The sequence below is a fragment of the Lutra lutra genome, chromosome 8, assembly GCF_902655055.1.
Source record: "Lutra lutra chromosome 8, mLutLut1.2, whole genome shotgun sequence".
Lineage (NCBI taxonomy): Eukaryota > Metazoa > Chordata > Mammalia > Carnivora > Mustelidae > Lutra > Lutra lutra.
The window spans coordinates 27902688-27923259 of record NC_062285.1 but is presented as its reverse complement, the minus strand read 5'-3'; the positions used below and the strand labels follow the sequence as shown (position 1 = coordinate 27923259).

Sequence of the window (20572 nt, the reverse complement as noted above, 5' to 3'; positions counted from 1 at the left end):
AGTGTGTGGAAACCTGGTGCCATTTTGTCTCCTCTGGTGAGACGCTGAAGCAGACTGCCCCTCTTTCCTAGTTGAAGGAAACTGCCCCTCTTTCCTACTTATGCTAACCAATAATGCCCTTTTTCACTTTCTTTAAAAAAATTTTTTTAAGATTTTATTTATTTATTTGAGAGAGAGAAAGAGCACAAGAGGGGAGAGGGTCAGAGGGAGAAGCAGACTCCATGCTGAGCAAGGACTGCAGGCTCCCCCAGGTGAGGCTCAGTCCCAGTCATGACCTGAGTCAAAGGCAGATACTTAACCAACTGAGCCACCATGTGCCCTCTTTTAAAATTTTCATGATACAGCTTGAGATTTTTCACTTGCAAGCAAGAAAGCTCTAACAGATTTCCCTAGTGCCCCTCGACAAAATCTGTGGTCCTTTCATTTACGCCACTACTGCTTTATTGAGATATCATGACATACCATACACTTTGCCATTTTAAGTACAATTCAGTGGTTTTCAGTATGTGTACAGAGTTGTGCAATTATCATCACTCTCTAATTTTAGAACATTTTTATTAACCCCAAAAAGCAGTACCATATGTATTAGTGGTCACCCCCCATTACCTCCATTGACAACAAATATACTCTATGTCTCTCTGGATTTTCCTGTCCGGGACATTTCATGCAAATGAATCACTCAGTATGTGACCTTTGTGTCTGGCTTCTTTCATTTAAAATGTTTTCAAAGTTCACCCATGCTGTAGCATGCATCATTGCATCATTCCTTTTTAGACCCAGATAATATTGGGGTTATCTATCAGTCAGTGGACATTTGGGTTGTTTCCACTTTTTGGCTATTACTAATGTTGCTGTGACTATTCATGTACAAATTGTTATGCAGACATTTGTCTTCAGTTCTCTTCGCTATATAACCAGAAGTGGAACTGCTGAGTCTTACGGTAACTCCATGCTTAGTCTTTTCAAGACCTACCAAACTGTTTTCCAAAGCAGCTACACCATTTCACATTCCCACCAGCAAGGTGTGAAGGTTTCAGTTATCCACATCCTCCCTGACACTTGCTATTGCCTTTTTGACTGTGTCCAAATAGGTGTGAAGTGGCATTACATTATAGTTTTGCTTTGCCTTTCCCTGATGGCCTATGATGTGGAGCATCTTTTCATGTACTTATTGGCCATTTGTAAATCTGTTTTGGAAAAATGTCTGTTTTAATTCGCCAATTTTCATACTGGGTTATTTGCCTTTTTATTGTTGGCTCAAAATAGCTCTTCATACATCGTGGATACAAGTCTCTTATCAGATATGATGTGCATATATGTTCTCCTGTTCTACAGGTCACTTTTTTACTTTCTTTATTCCATGAAGGACAGAAGTTTTACATTTTTTTAAAATATTTTATTTATTTATTTGACAGAGATCACAAGTAGAGAGGCAGGCAGGGGCGGGGCGGGGGGGGAAGCAGGCTCCCCGCTGAACACAGAGAGACTACTGTGGGGCTCGATCCCAGGACCCTGAGATCATGACGTGAACCAAAGGCAGAGGCTTTAACCCACTGAGCCACCCAGGTGCCCCAAGTTTTACATTTTCATGAAAGCCAATTTCTTTATTTTTCTTGTGTCACTTGTGCTTTTGTTATTATATCCAAGAAACCATTTCTTAATCTAAGATCACAGAGATTTACATTTATGTGTTCCTCAAAGAGTCCCATAGTTTTAGGTCTGTGATCCATTTTCAGTCCATTTTTGTACCCTATTGTGTTGTGTGTCTCCTTTATTTTGCACTTGTCCAGTTGCACTATAGCTTCTGGTACACATGCGTCCTAAGTATCCTAACATCAGAACAAGTTAATTAATATGGACCCCCGAGAGTATTCTAAACTTAAATACATTTGGGGAATTCTGTACAGTAAATCCCCCTCTTGAAGTTCACAGCACATATTTGCCCATGGACAGGCTCTCAGACAACAGTAAAGAATCCTGGTTTGTTCCATTTAATCTCATGCGTACAGATGCCACAGTCTTGTGGATGCTGTGATGTACCTTTTTTTTTTTCAAAGATTTTATTTATTTATTAGAGAGATGGAGTGAGAGCATAAGTAGGCAGAGAAGCAGGCAGAGGGAGAGGGAGAAACAGGCTCTCCACTGACCGTGGAGCCCTATGCGGGTCTCCATCCCAGGACCCCGGGATAATGACCTGAGCCGCAGGCAGCCGCCTAACCGACTGAGCCACCCAGGTGCTCCTGTGATGTACCTTTTCAGGAATGAAGGACTCATTGCCCCAGCTGCTGGCAGTGCCCTGGCGCATCCCTCTCACCTTGGCACCCTTTGGGGATTTGCTCAGCCAAAGAGAGCTACCATATTCAAAGTGATACTCCCTTCTGGGAGTGGACCATATCCAGAAACTGATTGGCATGAAGATAGAAAGGCCTGGTTGTCTTGCCCCCAACTCAGGCCAGCTTCGGAGAGCTATCTCATCTTTAGAATCCTTGCAACATCAGTCAAGCCTGCCCCTAAGACTGCATAGCAACTCACCTCTCTGTGTCATCCTCCTTCTGCCCCTTCCCTTCCCAGGGGTTGATCTTAGAAGCATTCCCGAAGAACCCTCTTCCACCCACAACTGCATCTCAGCAGCTGCTTCTAGGAGAACCCAGCCTATAACAAAAAAAACTTTCCAAACATACTGGAATATGGACTATTCATTTGTATGAAACACCTGTCTCCCAGAGAAGTGTTCACAGAACATAGATTTGGGACACGTGGTTAACAGAGGCAGGACTTGCAACCAGAAGAACTGCTGTGGGTTCCGACTTGTCTGCTGACTGGCTGGTTAGTCTGACCAAGCAACCTGTTCTGCAGGAGCGTCAGTATATCATCAATAAATGAGCCTGCTAAAATCTATCTCATAGGGACGAGAGCTTGCCCAGCACAGTGCCTAGGTGATCCATTGAAAAGAGCTCCTTGAATCAGAGCTTCTTACCTGCTTTATGGACTACTAGTTCTCAAGTGCCCAGAATTATGTCGGGCACAGAGTAAGCATTTGATAAATATTTGAATTAACTAAGTAAATAACACACAGCAATCCTCTGAAAATGTTACTAAGGTAAGTTTCCAGTCCATATATTTGGATAGGTCACAGTCATTTGTAGGAAGAGATAAGTAAAGATCACTTTCAATACAGATTAGGGAAGATTTACTAGCTGACCTTTCCTATACTGATTGGGCAGCCATAAAAAATACTGGACTGATCATTCCTGCTGAGATGTCTGGGCAGTGCCCCCCAAACCTTTAAGTAGAGCCACCAATTTATTTTGCTGACCTTTCTGGTAATTTTTGGTGTAGGTTATAGTTTCAAGCAAATACACTAAAAAGTCACTTCCATTGAATATGGCATTAGATTAAAGCAAACTTCATCAAGTCTCACTAAAATAGATTTTGAAGGTTTATTAATTTAAATTGTGAAACCTCTTGAGCCTTACTGAGAAGAATCAAAGTGTCATACCATTTGTGCCTGTTGTAGCATGAATGGGACAAAGACACGCAACTTAATTTAGCACATTCTAAGGCTTATGTTGCTAGAAGCAATTTCCTGCTGATGGGGCCATTGGAGAGCAAGAGTGAATAAAATTCCCCAAAGCTGCACTGTGTTGGGGATTATGTAAGCATGATCATGCTGAAAGACATAGTGTCTTCCCCCTGAAGATTTCAGCTAACACGCTGCAACACGAGCAGTGGCTCCCCTTCTGGACTCAGGAAAGGCTTTGAGACTCTTGCCTCTTGGGCATAATGTAGTGGGAGAGAAACACACCATCATAAACCCCAAAGAAGACGAACAAGGAGAGAGCAGATCGAGTAAAGAAGGAACACAGCATGCTGCTAGTTGCAGCTGGAGCTTGGAAGGCACTCTGAAGGTACGACCTGAACTGTGTCTTGAAGACTAAATATAATTTCTGATGGATTGGGACGTGAGGGAAGGAGGGCACTCCAGGAAAGAAACAGTACAAACCTGGAAAGTGATCAAGACTGGGATATAGGGTGTCAAAGACCAAGGTAGTAGGCGATCAGAATGAGAACACGTTGTGATGGGGATTAAAGACCTAACCAACTCTTCATTACATGTAGCTGATCACGGAGTCAGACACGGTCTCTCCAGCTCTCGTGTTGTATTCTACACCCAGAGTCCTCGACCATGTTTTAAACTACTTGAGGGCAAGTGTAAAATCATATAGAAAGAACTTATCTGAAATAAATTAATAAAATCTTTTTAAAAAAAGAAATAGCTTATCTGAAGGTTGGACTCTGGCATACTTGCGTCTTAGGAATAATACCTTGAATGTTGAAACGAATGAAAATGAAAGGGGAAGAGAGAGGAAGAAGAGGTATGAAGAGGAAGAAGAGGAAGAGAGAAAAGAGGCAGAACAGAAAGACCTCCAGGAAGGGTAAAACCCTATTACAAAGCATGGGTTTAGGAGTCCAGCAGCATAGGTTTGAAACTTGATCTGTGACTTATTAATGATGGGACCTCCTCAATTCTGATTTCCTTCTCTACAAAATAGACATCACAGCAGCACCTGCCTTGGAGGGGGGCCGGATGGAAAAACTCTCGGGGCACTTTGTGTGGTGGCCTTGCATGGTGATAGGTCAATCTGTGTTCCTTGCTCACTAAAGGTGCTGGGTGCCTTCGGGCACATACGTTCATGGCTTTTCTCAAAAGACAAGTTCTTATTTTGTGATTCAGAGCCTACTGGCTCTACTAAAAAGAGGTTTTTCCTCCCCTTGCTTGTGTGGCATAAAAAGACAGAGACGTGGAGACTGTCACAGGAAGAGTCTGCAGATTTCATAAATGATTGCTGAGAGACCCATCAAGGAAGGAGAGTGTCAGCAGTGCAGACATGTGTCTGCAGAATGTACTGGGCACACTTGGCTGTGTTTTAAAGCATTACAAAGCCATAGTTGATGTATGTAACATGGTCTCTGGGTCAGTATGAAAGGCTAATAAATGTTTCATTCAATCCAAGTACCTTCCTTATTCAAAGAATTATGAATGATGTAGGGATGGTACAGATGAATAAGATGCTTGTTTTAATGGAGCTCATAAGTTAGAAAGTCTGTAATAACAGCTTGGAAATTTCCCATCCAAAAAGTTAAGATGAGCAAAAAATTTTAGACATCTGAAAAAAGAAGTGCTGATGGAGGGGTGGTGTACAGAGCATTATTTCCCAACAGTGTCTGATAACAAGATTATAGAGTATGCTGTGCTAAGTGCAGAGCAGGTGCGCACACGTTGCCTGCCAATTGAATTGGTTTTGCTCTGCTTTGCTTTTGCAGAATGAAATAGATAAAACTCACCACTCTTTCTCTGTTGGTAACTCATCTTCATCCCAAAGAACTGTTCCTCCTCCCCCATTCCCAGCTCCATTCCTGGACACTGCCATCTTGCGTCTTCAGGCTAGACATCTGGAGCCACCTTCCAGTCTCCCCTTTACCTCACCCACTGAATCCAGGGTTTTGGTGGTCTGCAAACTCCTTCTCTAACATTACGGACATTTGTCCCCTTCTCTTCCTGCCTACTTCTACTGCATCAGGGAATTCTTTTCACCCCAGTGATTGCAGTGACCTTCCAGACAGTAGCTGTGCCCCCATTTCCCTCCAAACCCAGCCCATCCTATGCCGGAGTCCAGGATAACCACTCAGGTCATTCTGCCTAAAAGACAGACCTTGGAAACACAATGTCACGTGATCATGGCCCATACAGGAACATCTTTCTGTTCCATCTGCATTCTCCTACAATTCCTGCTTATTTACCACTGGATCCCCAATGTCTGGCACTATTCCTGGTGCATAGTAGGCACTTAATAAATAATTTATGAAAGAATGAATGAGTGTTGAATGAAGAGCCACTTGGTCAGTGATCTATTACTGTAAAGCTTTTAGTTAGTCCTTCATTGTTGGAGATTTAAGTGTTCTTTTTTTCTCCTTTGAACAGTGCCATGGTGAACAGCCTTTATCCGTTAAGGATTGTATTCAGCTAAAAACCTGGTCACAGTAGCTTAAACATACAGGCTTTATTCTCTTCTGTAAAGGAGCCGAGACGTGGCCAGTTCTGTGAAGTCATTAGGGATGGTTTCCTTCCACTCTCCGTGTGCATCTTCCATCCACAGGGTTATAAGAGTTGCTGGAGCACCAAACTTTTCCAGCAAAATTTCCACACAGGAAGCAGAAGCCCTAAATTGATTATGTTTCTAAGGTTACTCAAAAAGATCGGGTGTTATTCAACAATAGCCAAATGCAAGAGTTAGCCAAACTTCAAATAATTCATTAGTTCTGTCTTTCCAGTAAGTTCCAAAAAACAAAACCAAAAACAAAAAACTATCTATCTATCTATCTATCTATCTATCTATCTATCTATCTATCTATCATCTATCTATCTATCTTTTGGGCATAGCAAATTTTACCACTCTATAATAACTACTGTTGCAGTATCACCAAGATGTAAACTCCACGAATAGCCAGTCTGCAGCATGGAAAAGATGGGAGACCACTTGCCTTGCTTTCAGCAGTCCAATGGGTGTGTTCACGGTGTCTGTAGAGTTGACATCGTTCTATGGGAAGGAACATCTCGTTTATATCCTGAAGGATGAAGCAGGACCATTTTGTTGTCAGTGTCTCAGATGCCCTTTGATCCCCACCTGGAATGGGTTCTGTCCTGCTGACATCCTCCAAGTTTCCACAAGGTGTCTGTTCAGTGGATTAGTGGGTTCCGTTCTTCTGAGGTGTTCCAAGGGCACTCCAGGCCAGAACAACCCAAGCTCAGGGAACATCATTCACTCTTCTTGGAGAGAATTCTCCCTGCACTGGGCTGTGCAGTTGTGAAGCCTCTAACCAGTGAGAGTCAGGGTCCACTGGAAAAGCTAATTGTAGTTAATTCCTGGCCAGTAGAGGATAATTTTTTTCTCTGTGGTTTTTGGTTTTGTCTTTGTTTCTTTAATAATGAAGCTCTGGTCACAGTGAAGAAACGCTTCAGGGGGATGCTGTTTCTGTCGTCCTCTTTCTCACATCACCCAATAAGAAAGAAAAAGAACTGCAGGGGGAATGGAAGATTTAGGAAGACATTTACTTTTTCAAAAGTTTCTAAAGCAGACTACAAATCAGTCTAACTGATTCCAGTTGTGGGGTGATGTGAGTCTAGGCTTGGATATTCTCCGCCAAGCAGACAGGGCAAACTTTTAGCCAAGTCTCCATATGGTTGGTGTTCAATCCATAGTTTTTGATGGATTGACTGAGTTCTTTTGTGCCAGGTCAAGCAGTTTCCAAAGTGCAAAAAATAATTATGGCTTTTTTTCCCGTGTTAAAGAGTACATTGTGTGCGATATTCCATAGGTCCCTGGGACTTACAGTCTTATCTTCCAGTGTAATCAAATCATCAGTTGGTTCATGCTTAGAGAATGTAGTAGGAAAGCAAAAAATGTAATTTCTTTGATTGAATTCTCAGGCACTAATTACTTACCCTGAATCCCATGGGTTCTCCTATTTCCTTGATACCTATGACCCTCTTTATCCAGAAAGGAGGTCCTTACCCTCACAAATGAACATCTATCTCCTATAAGTCATTGCTTTTTAAAAGAAACCATATAAGCAGAAATGGAATGTATTGAAAGTATACTGAGTGGCTGGAAGATTTGGAAAGTCTGAGAACCAGGCTCTGAGACTTCATTGCTACAAGAAACATACTTTGTTGTGGACCAGCCTGGGGAGAGAACTCCCATGTCTCTTGCTGGTCTGGAGCCTTCACCTTGCTCTACCCCGCCAGCTGGTCTGCCCCTGGAATCTTGCTCAGCTACCCTCACCTCCAGTGGGAGTAGTTGCCTGGGCCCCTGTCTTTGCAGAACCAGTTCTCTCTATAAGGACTAGTGTGGAGTGTCTGAAGGGCGAAACCAAGGTCATATACCCACACTCTTCATGAACACTGAGGATATGCTATTTGTTGTCAGGTTCCTACTACTCAAAGTCTGGTCCACAAAGGATAACATAAATCAGGCATTGGCTGCCTCCCCTGAAGACTCAAGGCTGGGGATTCTCCTCACACAGGAGGGGCTCAGATGCAAAGTTGGCCAAGAAGAATCATGAATGTCCACACTGCTTAACCAGATGCCATAACACTGTGTTTTTGTGCCCATGTTCTTCTTCAGTCGATTAACTCCCATAGGAAGCAGTAAGGTGTGCCCAGGGAGAGGAGGCTGTGAAACAGCTGAAAACAGGAAGGGAGCATTGTGATGGAGGCTGAGGAAGAAAAGAGGATGATATAATTTCCCCATAGCACTTGGCCAATTTACTTTCCAATCCAGGTATGGACGGTACGCCAGCATCCACTGTGTGACTAGCATGGCAGAAGATGGACCCTCATTTTGTGCAGATGTTGATACCCAGGTTCGGAGAAATAAGACCATCTCTCAGATCAGCTGGAGGAAGAGAGAGGACTGTGCCTCCAGCATGGATGCCAACCTCTGGTGCATCTTGTTAGACGTGCAGATTTGGGGTGGGGGCTAGGATTCTGAGAAGTGCCCAGGTGGTGCTGAGGCTAGAATCTCTAGAAGAGCAGGGCACAGGAGCATACATGTCGTTAGTGCCAAGTGGGAGAGCACTGAGGTAGATCATAGTGTCACGGATATTCTCCGAGGGGAAATCCCTGAGATTCAGGCACTGAGAGTGGACAGACTTAACTAAGCCCTGACACGGGGGCCGGAGTTGATTAGGCAGAGAGTAGAGGAATGCCTGCGTAGGGCCCCCTTGAGGGTTATACCAAGGGTGACCAGCTGTCTCACTTTGCCTGGGACTGTTCTCGCTGTAGCACAGAAGGTCTTGTGACCTGGGAGCAAGTGTCCTACTTCTGTGATGTTTGCCCAGTAACACCCAGCCAGAGGCTGACCATAACTGTGTGCTGTTTGCTCAACAGATTGGCCAACTTCACTTTACGAAGGTTAAAGTCACAGGGAGTCCATTTCATTTCTGGTCTTAGTAATGGCTTGGAAAGGAAGCAGCAAAGCTTTAGATAAGGCAGTCCTGTTTTTCTTAATACTGTTGTGATATCAGTCTTCACATCACAGTGTTACAGTGATATTTTTTAAGTAGGGCCTTTCTTTCATTACTCAGAAAATTCTAAATTTCTCTGCGTATATCTCAACATGGTATATGAAATGCCAGAAACACAGCGGGAGCCCCCAGAAAAGCATGTCTTAGTACTTCTGGAATGACATCGCTTCATTTCAGCAGGTCAGGTGGACCGTGTCATTGAAAAATTTCTGTGTCAACCACAGCCATAGACATGCTGTCCAGTCCCCTGGGTCAGAGTGGCTTGCCCTTACCCAGGTGGTAACCATCCTTACAGCTGGTGTTTTTCTTAAAGAAAGTGTTCGTTTGCTTTGATCTGCTTCCTCCTTAGCCACAAGCATGGTGGCAGTTCCTAGAGAAGTGCTCCGTTTCTGGTCTCACCTGGTGAGCCAGAGAGATGCTCATGAATTTTGACATCTCGGTTTTCTGCCTGGGGAACCCGAACAAAGTCCAGTCAGGAGCAGCTGCTGCTTTTCATGGAGCAAATCCTCCAGCCAGCTGATAATCGTGTGCAACCCATGCAAAGCTTGCGGGAGGCAGCATTCTGCCTGAACAAACACAGCCAGGTGCTGGTCCTGCCAAGCCTTCTGCTCCTGCCCTGCAGAGCTTTAACCCTTCCTGCTGGCTCCCGGAAGCTGCTCTGGTTGGGGTACTGAAAACCTCGGTTTTGAGAGGACAGACCAGTCTCTCCTCTCCCTCCTTCCCTCTCTCCCTTCTCCTCCCCTTCTTTTTACCCTCTCCTCTTCATCTCCTCTCTCCTCCAAGCCCTTCCCACCCCTTTCCTTCCTCCCCTTGTCTTTTTCCTTTCTCTACCTCTCACTCCATATACACCCCTCTCTTTACTTTTTCCTCCAGGGCTTTAAACGGTTATTATCTTTTGCAAACTTGCCCCCAGGAACTGAGTAGCCTGTTCCCTTCTCTGCATTTCCTTTGCTCTGAAGCAAAGGCTGCCCCGAGTGCTGGCCTGCAACCTGAGAGGGCTCTGCAACTGGAGCAAGGGCAGGAAATCACTGTGTTTCCCACAGGATCTGATTGTAACACTAATCCCACAGTTAATTGGAGTTCCCTCACTGGGCTTAACTCCCCTCCTCTCTACTTTGGGAAGTCACCCAAAGCAGTTTTTGCGTATTTTAAGAAGATGGTGGGCAAAATTAGGGAATAAGATGTGGGGGGGGGGGGTAAAGGAAGTATACAAATCGACATTTTTTGGCAGGGAGACACTGTGCTCTGGGGAGCTGACCGTTACAGAGTTTGGTGCATGTGAAACTCAGCACTGCAAGGGTTAACAATTCAACTCTGTTCAGGGCCCAACCCTGACCTGGATTCCTCCTCATATTGGACCCTGGGCTCTGATGCTTTCTCAGCAGAGCCTGCTGGGACCAGCTGTGTGCAGAGACCTTCCCAGCCAGGGCCAGCCATGCCCTATGTCCAGGGCCCGCCAGTGGCTGGAGGGACTGGGGGCTGATGAAGGGGCTCAGTGTGGACATGAGCAGTGTGTCTGAGACAGGCTAGCTCCAGGTGTTTTTTTTCCCATGTGGAAGCTCCAAGTTTCTGCTGAGATTTGTATACGATGTACTTAAAAGAGCTTTCTGTCTGATTTTGGAGAAGATGTTGTCCCCTTCTCCCTGGGGCCAGTTTGACCTTTGTGACTAACCAGCCTTAGGTCCCTAACCTTCTTATAAGAGGGGTTACTTTGCCTTCCACCAAAAGCTTGCAGTGTGTGGTGCTGTTGACTGAGAAGGGCCCTGGGGAAGTTGGGCGCTGGGCCTGTGGGGGAGTCTCACGCTGGGGGAGGGGGCAGCAGGCTCTGGTTTGGAAATCTATGGGTGAGGGTTTTGAATCTGGCAGCCATCTTGACATTTTGCCTAGGACATTCTGCCAAAGCCATCCCCACATGGTCCTGATGCCACAAGCAGGCGAGAAGGATATGGGGAGCAGCGCAGGCTTGGAGAAGCACAGGCCTGTGAGGCGGGACAGTGCAGGGCTCCTGTCCTGATCCTAACTGGCTGTACAGTCTAGACCAAGGTAGGCATCTCTCCTCGCCCCCCATTGCTTCCTCTGTGATGGAGGATAATGTCTCTTTCTTAAGGGCGGTTGCGATGATTGAGGGTCTCCTCAATTCCTGACATGGGCTAGTCTGCTGTTGAGGGTACGTGCTCAATAATGGCTGCCTTGTGTAGAAAACAGAAGAGAGGGAGCACCAGGAAGCAGGAAGGGGAGGAAAAGTGGCTCAAATGGCAGCAGAAGACATGAAGGAGTTAGGCCTTGGCCTCTGGTAAAATGTCTGTCGTGTGAGGGACCCACAGCAGAAGAAAGGTCCTTTTGGAGCATCTGGGGCATAAGCAGAGCTGCTTCTGGAAGCAGCTGCGGTGCTGCTGGTGGCAGTAAGAATCAGGTGGCCTGATTCGTAGAAAGGTCTCAAAGCCTGGTGCCAACTACACCCTGGACATGGGTTTGTAGCCGAGCTTCTCTTTTCGTTCTCCAAGGCAAATTTTGCTCAGTTTGGAACTTGGAGCTGATGGTTGGGAATGACAGGGTTCTCGAAACATTTTTCTTTCCCCGCATGGAGGGTTCGTTCCCACCTCCACCCAGAGGATCCCCTGGAAGTGTCTGGCCCTCTTGGAATTTCTCATCACAATTCCAACTATCTCAGCTGCCACTTGCAAGCACCACTATTTTTGCTCACGAGGGTCCAAACGGCCGGGGTCCTCTCACTTGGAGTCATACCCCCCTGCTGGGTACAGACCTATGTCCAGCTGAGTCAGGGTCAGGGGAGGGTGGAAGACTGGAGCCTGCCCTCCTGCAGCCCGCATCCACTCCTGGTCTTGTGCCAAAGTGGCCTTGTGGCTTTGAGGTGGCTTGGACAGGAGAGATTTTGCTTTTGCTGTTTCTGGCCCATTTATAAAATCACTCTACTCTCTTCCTCTTTCTCTCTCTCAGTGTTGCATTTTTCAACTGATTTTAATCAGTAAGGCTGAGTTTTAAGTCTACACATTTATTTTCTCGTGATTTCCCCTATGGGTCCATGCTAGTAGCTTGGAGAAGACAAGTTCTTAGTAGAGCCCTGTCTCTAGGCCGTGTGCCTCGTGGGAGCCTCACCGGGAAGTGAGGTGAAGGGGGAGTGTGTGGGCATAGCCACATGTTCATGGTCTTTCCTTCCCCTTTCCCTTCGGAAATGTTCTAATTTTGCACCTCCTTAGAAGGAACACAGAGGAGGGCGTGGCAGACACACACAGACACACCCTACGTGTCTACTCTTGAAAATTTCAAATGCAGCGCTGCTATTTTTAAAAGGCACGTGGAGCTGTGCTCTGGTTGAACAATGCAGAGAGCTATTTGTGCCGAGTCCCAGCTTAATACCTGCCTGCCTGGAATGCCAGTGTTTCCAACTTCAGTGAGAAAAGTAGGGGCTCAAGCATAAGGACTTGTCCGAGGGCTGAGGGTGGTGGGGCATCCCCGTCGCAGTGAGAATTGCATAAGATCCCAGTTAGAGAAGTCTTCTCCTGGCAAATGGGAGGCTATGGGAGAGCAGTTGGCCCTGTATTAGGCTCCTGATGATAATTAAGGAAAGGAAACAGGATGCAATCCATAGATTGGAGATCCTGTGGGGTCATGATAAAACTGAACAACATTCGTCCCATTTCCTGCTTTTCATTCGCAGCCCAGGTCTGTCTTACTAAAAAGTGAGGATGTCTTAGAATAGAATGCCTCCCCCTGCTGCCTCTCCCTCCCTCCCTCTCTCTGGCCTCCTCTCTCTCCCCACAGTGCCCCCCGCCAATCTCACCATGTATCTGTATCCCCATCATCAAAACATAGGAGTATTCTAACAGTTTCTAGGGTGTTCTTAATGAAATACCACAGACTAGAGGCAGAACAACAGAAATTCATTTTCTCCACTTCATCAGGCTAGAAGTTCAAGATCAAAATGTTGACAGGTTTGGCCTCTCCTGAGGCCTCTTTCCTTGGCTTATGGATGGTCACCTTGTCATTGTGACCTCACATGTCCTCTTTGTGCAGTTGCCTCCCTGCTATCCTGTCCTCCTCCTATGGGGACACCAGTCATATCAGATTAAGAGCCCACCTTTGTGACCTCATTTAGCCTTAATACTTTCTTAAAGGCGCTAATCCTTATGTAGTTACATTGGGAGGTTAGGACTTCATCATATGAATTTCGGGGGAACACTGTCTGTTCTGTAACAGGTATAAAGTAGCAAGCTCTAGAAGGTACACTTGAATCGGTGCACAGGTGTTGCTGATAGTGACACTATATAGCCCAGTTGATACTCATCCCCATGACTGTGGGTATGTATACATGGAGGCCACAGCATGTCCAGACAGAGCCATGCAAGACCTTGGACATGGTCTACAGAGTTACAGAGGGCTCAGCTGTTGGATGCGGGGGGAACATATAGTTGGAGTTCCAGTGGCTCCAGCATTGGGTGGTACCCAGAAACAGCACCTTTGTCATCTTCACCCAGAACCCTGGATGGCAATGAGGTCGGGGAGAAATACCAATGAGGAGACATTCCTGGAGCTAGACAGAGCAGAAGGATCAGATCCACACCATTCCAACCTTTGACCTCTCCCCTCCTCCACCTCCTCCCGAAGACTTGGTTTGTCTTAAACAGATGGCCAAAGCCCTGAGAGAGGAGACACCACCTGACCAGCCTCAGGTCTGGACCCCATCAACAATAAAGGTGAGGGGTGCCTGGGTGGCTCAGTGGGTTAAAGCCTCTGCCTTCAGCTCAGGTCATGATCCCAGGGTCCTGGGATCGAGCCCTGCATCGGGCTCTCTGCTCAGCAGGGAGCCTGCTTCCCCTCCTCTCTCTCTGCCTGCCTCTCTGCCTACTTGTAATCTCCGTCTGTCAAATAAATAAATAAAATCTTAAAAACACACACACACACACACACACAAGTAAAGGTGAGCGCCCTGCCCCTGAGGGAATACAGCTCTGTGGGCTGCCTGGAAATTGCCCTGGCAAGACTCTGAGGAGAGTAGGTCCTAGTGTCCTTCTAGTGCAATAGGCCTCAGGGTCCCTCATGGGAAGTGCCAAAAAAAGCCAGTGAGGAACAATGAGGCACCCTTACCAGAGTGGGTTCCTCTACCAGGACTCATCCTGCAGGATTGCTGCCCTTTGGGGAAGGAATCAAATGGAAAGAAAGAGAACCCTGCCCTCCCTGCTACCTGTTGAGTAGGGATCTCACAAGGCGACTGTTGGGCCTAAACAAGATGGCTGCCACTCTGCAACTGCTGAGGACCAGCAGGGGCTTGTTTCCATTTGTGTAAGTGCTGCTGGGCAGTAATTTTTCTGGTCATTGCATGATCTCTTCAAGGGGTAAAAGGTGAAATATTGCAAAACACTGAGATCAAACTTAGAGTCATAAGTACCACCCTAGTTTTTTAAGAGTGTCAGGATGCTGCTGATGGTTGTGTTCCCTAGTCCTTGTTTTCTCCCAGGTTCTGCCTCTTTAATTTCCAAAGATCAAATCCCAATGGAGCTCCCCCTGTTGCTCAGAATAAATGCCAAAATCTTCATAATGGGTACACAGTATGGGGTCCCTGGTGGCTCTGTGACTACATCTTTAGTTACCCTGTGGTCCTCGTTGCTCTAGACCCTCGGTCTCCCTCCCATCCCCGAATGTCGGGTGTGTACCTGTCTCATGGCCTTGCCTCTTATGTCCCCTACTGGGAATGCCCTTCTCCCACATATCTGCAAGGCTCCCTCCTGCACTTCCTCAGGTCACACTGACATGTCCCCTCCAAGGTGAGGCCTCCCCAGCCACCTCTCTGAAATTGCGCATCTACTTCTCTATTCCCAATCTCCTCGCTCTGCTTTATTTCCCTCTGCAACACTTCACACAATCTAACATTTACATATTTTACTTTATTATTGGGCCTCACCCCCCATTAGAATATAAACTCCATGCCTGACTAGTTCCTTGCAACATCTCCACCGCCTTGAATAGTACCAGGTGGATGCACAACATTGAATAAATGTCTCCCTTTAAGTAAAGCCCCTTTTCTGTCTGGGCTTGACACTGAGTACACTGTGCAGTTGAGATGACTTTGGGAGCTCCCTGCCTCCCAGGTGGACAACAACTTAAAGATTCCCAGTAATGATACCTGTATAGACGTTGCAAAATCAAGGTATATAAGAAATATAGCATTTCCCTTGTGTCTACATCTCAGCTAGGTTTCTGTTTCCAGGTTATATCCTGGATGATAGAAACTCACCCTTTCTTTTCCCTAATGTTGTGGCTTACATCAAGTTCCAGGGAGCGTACCTTACACCAAAGGACCCAATGGGTGCCCAAACTGTTCTCGGCTCATGTAAGTACCTCCTAAAATCTACAGCATGGGCCTTTGTCCTTGATCTCTGCAGGTGGCCACAGGGAGATCCTTGTTCCCATCCACATGCCTCCTGAGTTTTAGTGTTTTTTTTGCCTTCCACAGCACTCAAGGGCACAGATTCAGTGTTGCTGCTCGTGCTCCATGCTTGGGTTTGGACAGCTCTAAGAGCATGACAGAGCCCCCAGTCCTGACTGGCTACACCACCAGCTATGTTTGTAAGGGCTCTGCCTGAGAAGCGGGGGGGCAGAACCCCACCCAGCTTTTTGATAAACTGCCAGAGCCTAAGAATCTCACAAGGTCTCCTCTATCACTCTATAAAAAGAGTTTCCTCAGACTGGTAGCCAAAGGAGAAGTCAGAGCTGTCTGAAGCATGAAGCTTCAGGGCCAGGGGGCTTGAGAGAGACCCCTCCATCCTTGCTCTGCAGGGCCCTGGATTCTGCCAATGACCTGAATGAGCTCCAAGGTGGATCATTCCCAGAGTTCCCAAGGAAGAGGCCAGCCCAGCCAGCATGTTGATTTCAGCTTGGTGGGAGACCTCCAGCAGAGGACCCAATTGAGCCCCCCCATTCTTCTGCTCTGTAGAACTGTGAGCAAATAAATGGGTGTGGTTTTAAGGTACTAGGTCTGTGGTGATTTGTTATGGAGCAACAGGAAATTAATATGGGGATACAAGTCAAGGTGCCTGACACTGAGGAGGCACCACTTAGTAAATTCTATGTCATTTCCTCTTCCTTGTGGTTCCTAAATGTGTTATAGATAAGCCATGGCAGAAATGATGTTCCCCAAACACTTTCTACATTTCTCAGACTTTCTTGCCAGTATATGGAAGCCAGAGCACTCCTTTTGGCCAGGGAACCATAAGTGGAAGTGATATGTGCCATTTCTGAGCTGAGGCAGTTAAAAACCAGGGTTCCTTGGTTCCCATTGCTGGAGTGCTGGTGTTCCTGACGGTGCCACTGCGAGAGCCGGTGCAGCTAGCCAAGTACCCCATCAGCCTGCATGACTCATGGCATAGACTAGGCTTCACCTAAGTAACCTGCACGCTCTCCCCCGAATAACACAGCTCTCAGAGCTTGCAAAACAAATGAAGGAGGGAGAATTCATTTTTTAAGTTCCTGGCGGCGTCCCTAGCACGTTCAGTTTTTCCCTATAGGGCACTAGTAAGGGTGGTCAGAGGAAAGTGTTCAGAGGCACTGCCAGGGGAAAATCAAACTGGAGATAAACCCATTGCATTTTTGCAAGTCATTGGGGGAAATGTTAGCTTTAGAAAATGTATCTATAGATGTTTTTCTACAACCCTGAACCTTTTCTAAAGAGTCGGGCTTGTTTCTAAAAACTAGAGCACTCTGGCCAGTCATCAGTGTTTGACGGCCAGATCTCTGGCCTTGGTGTCCACCACCCTGCATTACCACGTGCTATTTACATTCTCTCCCCAAGTGTTTCTTTGGCCATCCTGTCTCCACTCCTCTCCCCTGCCCCTTGGAGTGCCACTGAGACAGTGACCTTCTAGGAGGTCAACCAGGTCAGTTGATCCCCTGCTTGAAAACTCTGGCAAAAGGCCAAACTCCCATCCACGACACACAAGGATTTGTGTGTGATCATGCCACGCCCCCATCCCCCACCTCCTCTCAGACCACAGCTTGCTCACATTGCCATCCTGGAGCCACATTGGTCTTTATTTCCATTCGCCCCATACACCTTAGGACGTGTATGCTGTTCCCTCTGCCTGGCCTCCTTGGGCCTCACTGTTCACATGGTGGTTCTGACTCCTCTTGCAGACATTGGAATGGTGCCGAGTGGTCTTCCCCATTCCATCTTCCCCATTCCATCTCTGTGCCCTGCCATGCCCCACATTCTCTATCTTAACCCTTAATCTGTTTTCTTGACACTGGGACAATTTCTAGTTACTTAATTTGTTTACTAGTTTGCTCTTCCCCAGTGAGAAGGTAAACTCCATGAGTAGTCTGAAGGATTGGAGGTTTTACTCTACTAACAAGCCAACAAATTAGCCTGTCACTGGTTAGTGGATGCTGGCAGAAGGCAAGAGGCTCCTGGTCCGAGACAAAGGTCTTTACAGCCCAGGAGCAGCGTGAGCTCTCTGCTTAAGCAGCAATTCCCTTGGCTTCTCAAGTCTCCATGGAAACATCCAGTGGATGCTGCCCATGCAGCAGGTTGGTGTCACAGTTGAGGAACCCTGTGCTTAGGGAACCCCCATCTTTTATAATGGGAAGCAAGCCAACCTGTCTGACTGGCTTTGGATGGAGTCATCTTTTCTATACTGTATGGTAAGCAAACTTGCCTTTTACTCTTGACAGAGATGCTATCTTTGCTTTCAGGCTATTTGCTGTATATGCATCCTTGAAAAGACAGTGCCTCTGCTGGCAAGAGGGGCAGAAACATGAGACCCCATGGAGACCTGTCTTCCCTACAGAAGGCAGAGGTCTCTATCTCATCAAATCAGGCCGCATTCTCAGCTGTAAGCCCCAGTAACAAAATCACAGGGTGCTGCATGGGCCAAGCAGAATCAGTGCCTTTTCTGGAAACACACAGGCATCATATAGGCTAGCAGTGGCTCCATGAAAAGACATCTTCTCTACTGCTTTCCTTTATCTTGGAATTCCACTTGAATTTGTCTTGGCTTGATTTTGGCAGAAGAATGAGATAAAATACTATTTAAGCTTAAAATAGACATGATAGGACAGATTTATCTCTGGGAGATCCTTTGAGTATTATGATAGAAAAATTGTAATTTTAAAGACAACTTTTGTTTAAGAAACTCCAAGTTTAAAGCAAATAATAAGGAGGAGGGAGAGAGTTCACAAAAGGAAATAACTGGGGGAGCAGAAGGGTAGTTATAAGAAGAAGTGGTGTTGATCTCTGCTCTCTGAACAGGTAAGACTTAGGGTATCTTCTTGGGCAAGTCATCAGGCAGGAGACCAAAGTCTGCAAAAACTTCACCCAATCCCCCATGTCCTGTGCCCAGTCAATTAGGAAACCTTGTCAAGGGTTCCTCCTAAGTATCTCTTTTTCTTTTCTTTCTTCCTTTCTTTCTTTTCTTTTCTTTTCTTTTCTTTTCTTTTCTTTTCTTTTTTTTTAGAGAGAGGGGGGAAAGCACACATACAAACAGTGGAGGATAGGGAGAGGAGGGTAGGGAAAGAATCCTGAGCAGGTTCCATACCCAGCACAGTGTCTTGATCCCACGACTGTGAGATTAGGACCTGAGCAAAAATCAAGAGTCAGATGCTTAACAGACTGAGCCACCCAAGAGCCCCCACCTCCTAAGTATTTCTTAAATCTGTCTACTTGTACTTACACCACCTTCGCCACTACCTCGCTCAGACCTCCACTCCCTCCCTCTAGGATGATTTCATCAGCCTTCTAGCAGATCTCCCTGTCTCAATCCACTGTCCACATCTCAACCTTGGAGGTCTTTCTGAAGTTCAATTCTGATCATGTCACTCCCCTTTTAAAAACTTTTCAATGACTTCCTATTTATCTCAGGATAGAGTTCTAAATGAAAATGGCTTCTGAGACCCTCCCTCTTCCTATGTTGTCTACTTCTCCTCCCTCATTTGACTGACTCCCCCTCTTACTCTTAGTTTCAGCCACAATAGTAGTGTTTACCTGTGCAAGAATTCCTTCTCACCCATTCCTGGTGGAATTTACATGTTTCTCAGAATCTCAAGAAAAATCAGTTGAGAAATCAGGCAGTCATAATCTTATAAGAATTAAAGCTTAACAATCAACATAAGGATATAACTAGTTTGAGGGAGTTGAAAGCCAGAATAACGAAGTTGAAAGCAAGAGCTGGAAATGCTATGTAGAATCAAGTTAGGGTCAGTATTTCTGGGAACCTGGATAGGAGCAAGTAGGAGAAAAATGGTGGCGTCTAATCAGCCAGTGAAAAGCATGTTCATGGGTCTCTCTTCTGCCTGTTGATTAATTCTTGTGAAAACACTTAATCACTTGTGAAAACAATTAATCACTTTATATGCTTGGTATACTTAATACAAATCTTACAAGTAGTGTTCTAAGAAAGAACAAATTGCGGGGTTGGTCAGCAGGTAAGAACTATGGATGTTCCTGACATAACTACCAATCCTTCCTGTCTCAAGTTAACGTCTGTTCTTCCAGGAAGTCACCCTTGACCTGTAAATCTGGTTTAGGACTCACACGCTGTGAAAGATTATGTTGGTGGCTCCCAAAAGAACCACATCTTCTGGTTTTCATAACCTATGTGGTTCTCTCCCATGTTGACTGTGGGTTTGGTCATGTGACTTGCTTTGGCCATTGAAACCCTAGTCAAAATGATACAAACAAATGATTGCTATGACTTGCACACTGGGGCTTATTCTCTTGGAACATTCTCCTTTGGAAGCCAGCCACCACACTGTCAAGAAGCCCAAGCTAAGCTACTACATGACCCTGGAGAGGCCATTTTGGACCTTCCAGCCCCCACCAAGCTCCCAGTTGAAAGCAGCTGCTTCCAGCCAAGCCCAGTCTACCCACCAAATGGTAAGAAAGAAAAATCTTTGGTTTTTCTTCAGCCATTGTGTTTTAGGATGTTTTTTATACAGGAGTAGATAACCAAAGCACACTGCTTTGTGAATTACCTGTTACTTCTCTCTCTGCCAATAAACTAAAGTTCTAGAAAGACAGGTTCAGAGTCTGCTTTGTTTTCTAAGTAGGGGCTGAGTAAAGGCTTTTTGAATGACTTCTCAAGTTCCTCAGGTTAGGTCAGACTCAGCAGCATCACTGACCACCTATGACCAGCTGGCATTAGGCAGAGTGATTAAGTATTTCGATTCTATTTGAATAGAAGTCATTAAGGAAAGGAAAGGTAGCAATCCATGACTTTCTGTGCCTTCTGCTGAAACGAAGACACTGCATCAAGTAAAAAGGAATTGTTACTTCCAAAAGCTGCTACCTCTTTGAGCTTTCTTGTTGTTCTTTGGAAGCCAGTTTAGCTTGAACCCCCAGCTGATGACTCCTTAGAACTTGGCTTGGAAAACAAAGCTTGAAAAACAAGCTTGGAAAACACTGATACTTTCAGACACCCAGAAGGTCGGGGGAGAGAGGAACGGAGGGTGAGGAAAGTGGGGAAAAGGTTTGGAC

At 46.0% G+C, this 20572-nt stretch overlaps 1 long non-coding RNA gene across 3 annotated transcripts in view; it reads left to right on the top strand.

Annotated features, from left to right (window-relative positions):
* The window catches only part of LOC125107536 (uncharacterized), a 64974-nt gene extending 48927 nt beyond the window's left edge, over window positions 1-16047 (top strand). For 2 of the 3 annotated variants that reach the window (XR_007129587.1, XR_007129585.1), the window contains 2 exons: window positions 15314-15436; window positions 15883-16047. This is a non-coding gene — a long non-coding RNA (uncharacterized LOC125107536). Of the gene's footprint in view, window positions 1-13161; window positions 13306-13713; window positions 13803-15313; window positions 15437-15882 lie in introns of those variants that run through there. The other variant, XR_007129586.1, reaches the window with a different exon arrangement.
* Window positions 16048-20572: the final 4525 nt, after the last annotated feature.